This window comes from Malurus melanocephalus, unplaced genomic scaffold, assembly GCF_030028575.1.
Source record: "Malurus melanocephalus ecotype Western Australia unplaced genomic scaffold, MMel_1.1 scaffold_2, whole genome shotgun sequence".
NCBI lineage: Eukaryota > Metazoa > Chordata > Aves > Passeriformes > Maluridae > Malurus > Malurus melanocephalus.
The window spans coordinates 7,999,055-8,004,441 of record NW_026623234.1 but is presented as its reverse complement, the minus strand read 5'-3'; positions in this window follow the sequence as shown (position 1 = coordinate 8,004,441).

Genomic DNA, 5,387 nt, shown 5'->3' with positions numbered 1-5,387 from the left:
GGTTGACTCTGTCAAGTCAAAGCTGGACAGGGAGCAGTGCTGTGACCAGCCTGTTAGAGGAGAGCTTCTCACCAGCCTCTGAGCCCTCCCAAGTGCTCACCATGTGGTTATTGAAGGGGAGAATTTGCCCTGCACCTAAACATCTTATATGGTGCAGGAGAGGAATCASTTTGTTGTGGAGCCCCTTGCAGCCTCTCCTGCCAATTTTAAGCGAGCAGCTGGCTAATAATTACCCCTGCTGGGGAAACAGCACTGCCTGGTGCTCACAGAGCACARGAGGAGCGCACTCACAGTGACACCCTGTTTGCTCCTGGGTATTAATTGGGAAACAAAGAAATGGACTATACAAAAGTGAATAAAGTTACCTGCAGAAATACAGTCAGAGGTCRGAGCGTGTTAAGTGCAGATTTACTGTTCCTTCATGGTGCCAGGACCCCTGGGAGTTATTTGTGTGCAGTGACACACAGGTAGTTGCTTACTACTGTTCCAATCAGGCTGTGACAGTCCACTCACAGCCTTTGGCTTCTGGCCACCTACATAATTCCCTACCAATTTAGTGTTGTTCCTAGGCAGAAGTCAAGGAGGAGGTTGGGAAGCAAGCCCTGGCTTACCAGCCAGAGGAGAGRGGTTGATGCTGGGTGGAGGAGCATCCTGTGATGGTGTGATGCTCCTGGATGGAATCACTCTGGAGTGACCAGAGGAAAAGCTTTGAAGGCACAGGCTGTGCTTCTCATTTCAGTCAGCTACTGACTGGTATCCTTCTGCCAGGCACTGGGAGGTTTCATCCAATCAGAGGATCCAGCTCTGAAGGATGATGTTTTTGTGATAATAGTTTTTGTGATCTGGTAAGAGAAGAATACTTCCATCCTTCCTTAGCGTACTGGATCTGTCTGTGGTTTTTCTACTTGTGTTGATATGCTAGAAAACCACAAATGATTTCTTGCTCCTACAAGGCTGAAGGGCTGTGATAAAGCAATATAGAAATGGTTTTTCCCTTTATGCTRTTCTCACATCATCTCTAGCTATTTTCCAGTTCTGAGGTCTATATTATGTAATGCTGGAAGGGACAGAATAAAGGATAGCCAGGGAATGTATCTGTAATTCAGGCAGTTAGAAGTATCGCCCTGTGGCCTGCAAATACAGCATTTTTGTTCTATTACCATGAAAGCCATGCCATCAGATTTCAGAAGTATTGTATGCAGGAGGTAGCCACATCAGGTCTTCCTTTACTGTGCATATTGACAGCAATAAATAAATAAAAGTTATGCTGACACTAGAATGAATTCCTGTGTGTTCTTGATACACTGTCACCAAAATGATGTTAAATTGTCTCTGCAGGAGTTCAAACAAATCATTGTGACATTCATTTACTGCCAGTGCAGTTCTCTGCTTCACTGAGTTGTGTTATATGCTTAACATCGCCTCTCAGAAGGACTGGCTGTATGTAGAAAAGCTTTCACCCTTGCTACCCACTTCCACTCTAAAGCTGTGTATAAAGTTAAGCAGAATGTATCAAATCTAAAGACAAAAGCCCCCACTCGCTCACCCAAAGTCAGTGAGCAGCTCTCTGTGTGTAACCAGCGAGACGTGCCCTGAGCCGCCTGTGAGGAGGTGCTGCCATCAGTCATTCCCTGCTGCACAGGAATCGACTGTCCTGTAATCTCCCTGGCAGAGTCAGCACCGAGCTGTGCTGTGYGCCACAGCATCTTAATTTTGTGACTGTCTCCTTCCAAAGGACACGGAAATTACTGATTTCTGTGCTCTCTRGGTATTTTTAACGCAATGCAGTAACAGGAAGGTGGCTTAGGGAACAACTTACTTGTGTTCAAATAACTTCCACTACTAATCCTAGGCTGCTTTCTCCTGCTGGGAAAACTGGAAATGAGGTAATAACTCCTCCCACTGAGAAGAGTTCTCTAACTTGTTCTCTTGTGTCTGAGGATAGAAGAAAATATAAGATGGTTTGCACCTTTTAAAACTTTTCTTCAGGAGTCGCAGAACAGGTAGACTAGCTCCGAAAAGCCTGTGGCCATTCTTCTACCACCTCCACCTTCTGGGTAACATCTGGGAACTCCTTTTCCCTCTGGAGACGTTCTGTGTTGTTCCTGTCAGAGACATTGCCACTGCCACATGTGAAGCCTGCTAATTCTCCTCTGCATTGTCTTGGCTRCTTTTCACAGTGTGAAGGATGGCTCCTGTTAAAGGTTCAATTAACTGATTTAAGGGTTAMGGTTATCCTCCTTCTAAGATGCACAGGCAGTTTCAGTCCCCAGTGAAGAGTGGTTCCTGCTGAAGGACAGGCATTTTTCAGGTCCCCTAGTGCCCACTGCCCCAGGGCTTTGCTCTTGCACAGAAGTAAACGTCAGAGAAGGGAAGGCAGCCCTAGCCCTGCTGCCCCCAATCTGTGCTGCTTCTAAAGCAGAGAAAGAGGATAAGAAATGGAAATTGCCCTGGGGGTCAGAAGTCAATAATAAAGGATAAATGGTTGCTGGTGYGTGTTCTGCATTGCTGTGCATGGCACACAAGTGACACAGGCTGGCTGGTAGCAGTTTTCAGCTACAAAGTATGACTTCTTTTTAGCTCCAGATCGTAGGCAGGCTTTCTGATTAGATCTTAGTATAATATTAGTGTATCTCTATGGAAATAAGAGGATAGATTTTCATAGGAACAGTTCTGAATACTTTCAGTGCAGTCACTTTTTGTGGTTAGTATAGGGACAGAAGCTGGCTCATGTTGTATCTAGTAAGAAGAAGTTTGCTCCCAGGAAAGTGGCCATGCTCTGAAAGTCTTGTCCAAGGCAGGGGCTTGCCTGGACACTGGGTGCTCCTTGGTGCTGGTGTGCCTGTGGAGGATGCATTAATTCTGGCATCTTCTTCCTCATGCACAAGACAACTCTGCAGTTTCTCACCTAGTCTGTGCACAATTTTTAACTCACCTAGTYTGAGCATGGCCTTGAATGTGTGAAATGGCCAAGCCAGAGGAATTGCTGTAGTGAGTCACCTGAGAGCTGGGTCTGGGGTGGCCTGGGGTGACAGTCACCATGAGTTCAGCCACTACATGTGGTTTGTTAAACAACCTGCAGTGTCCTTCTGTGCACTGAGATAACATCYCTTTTTCTATATTAAGTAACACTTCTTACTGCAAGCTTAACTCCATAGCCAAAATGCAGAAAAGATCCAATTGTGTACTCGGTCAGGTCTGTGAGTCTGCTCCTTGCAGGATACACTGTAGTGCTTGAACTAAAATACACATTTTGGGTTGTTTTCTGTGTTGGCAGATCTGGCACTTCAGAGGAAGAATAAYGATAAAGGCCATTTTGTGGAGGTAACAAAGGCACCTTTGCTAACTCAGAGGTGTTGTAATAAATAACTCAGCAGGGTCACATGTTCTTATTTTGCTGTATCCTGAGAAGTGCAAACTTGGCATTGCTTAAAATACTAAGTGAACTCTGCTTACCCTTGAGTTCTTGACTGCACTGCTGCCTCAAACCTCTCTGTGAAAACCACCCAAGAGTGGAGGAACGTGTCCTCTCCTAGTGCTGCTGTTCCCATCAGTTTCTTCATCATTAATTCTGGGAGAGAGCTCCTGTTTTCCTGTTCCTCCACACATGGCTGCCTGCAGGAGGTGCAGCCCATGACTCTCCAGCATGAGGAAAACAGGTTCTGGGTTTTGTTGTGGTTTGTTTGGTTTTTTTTTTTTTTCTTTTAAGTTCTGCAAAACAGGAATTAATACTTTTGACATCTCCATGTTAATAAGGAGGCAGGAAAACAAGCTGTTTTTTTAAGTTCTGCAAAACAGGAATTAATACTTTTGACATCTCCATGTTAATAAGGAGGCAGGAAAACAAGCTGTTTGTGGTGGGTGTGATAAAACCAATTCCCTGCAATGGAATTAGGCCCTCTTCAAAAGAGGTGCTGGCTCTCAGCCCTGATGGAGGATGGCTGGAGTCTTCTGTTTGTCACTGCTGAAAGCTGACTGCAGAGATAGCGTGTTTGGCAGAACTCTGTCTTTGGGACAGTTCACAAGCATTCAAGGTCCCTGGGTGGCAGAGATGGGCTGTGCTTTTAGGTGCACTAATCTTACCAGCAATAAAAATGGCACAGCAAGAAGGTGGGAATGCCTATGATGCAGGGATATGGCTTGTGGTTATTCTTCTTTGTGGGCAGCTGTGTTTATGCAGAGGCTGCTCAGGGGAGAAGTCAATCTTTTGGGGCTGGAAAGGTTTTGGTATCTAAACATGGACTGGAAGAGATTGGAAATTCCTGCAACAGTCAAGGGATTTGGATGTTCAGAAACCCCTCTAGCCTGGAGCAGCAGYTCTCTGATGAAGTGTGTGGTACTTCAGAGAGATGCTGCAACCCATGAAGGGATGTGGGGAATGGCAGTGAAGGCAGACACTGTTTTGCTTCTGCTCCTTCTCCTAAWTTTCTCTTGCTGTGGTTACCTCCCTTACACAAATACAGATCAAGTGGTTAAATGTGGAATTTATTTTAGATTAAGAAAAAGAATGTGCAGGCAGAGCTATATTTCCTGCCTGTGTAGGGGGARTGTGGGCTCCAGAATGAGGACAGAAAATTCTCAGCCATTCAAAGGTATCACAGATGGGTAAAATAAGTGTGCTTATCATATACATCAAGCTTGGATGAGGGGGAGGAGCGGGACACACTGTATTTGAAGGTTCAAGCTAGCTTGCAGTAAGGGAAAATGAATCTGTTTGGAGAAGGATATGTTTTAGTCCCTTGCTCTGGCTGATGCTGAAGGAGCTGGAAGAGAATGTGCACACTAAGTCCACCTTAAACATGTGGTTGACTCCCTGGTGCTGGCATGGGATTAGTTTTGATGGCTGCTCACTACACAGAAAATCCCTCTAGCTGTGACAAACTGCTGCTGAGGACAGCCTTGTGCAGAAGCAGTGGTGGAGGCTGTGGCTCCAGGGAGTACCCTCAGAGCTGGACACCCCAAAGGATGTGCATGGCACCCCTCCAGAGGCATTCACGGTGTCTCCATGTCTCGGGAGCCTTTGGCTTCCCCTTGCAAGTGGGCACCAGCTCAGCCTGCAGCTCTGCTGCCCCCAGGAGCAGAGAGCCCCACGCCCACAGCCTGAGCTGCTCCTGCATCCCAGCCTCCTGATGCCTCACTCCCGTTTGATCCAGCTGGGCAGGCCCTGCCACCAAGCTCTGGGCAGCAGAATGGAAGGAAGCAATTCAGTGATCCAGCCTTAGGAAAGCTTCCTGGGAACAGGTGGTGCTATTCCATTCCCTTCCTCCTGATCCCAGCCCCCAAAGTGCTCTGCTGCAAATACCTGGTTCAGCTCCTACGTGCCCTGCAGGGAGGATTCAGACCTGGCTGTCAGGGGAGCTGTGTGTGGGCGCTGCTTCATCCCCAGA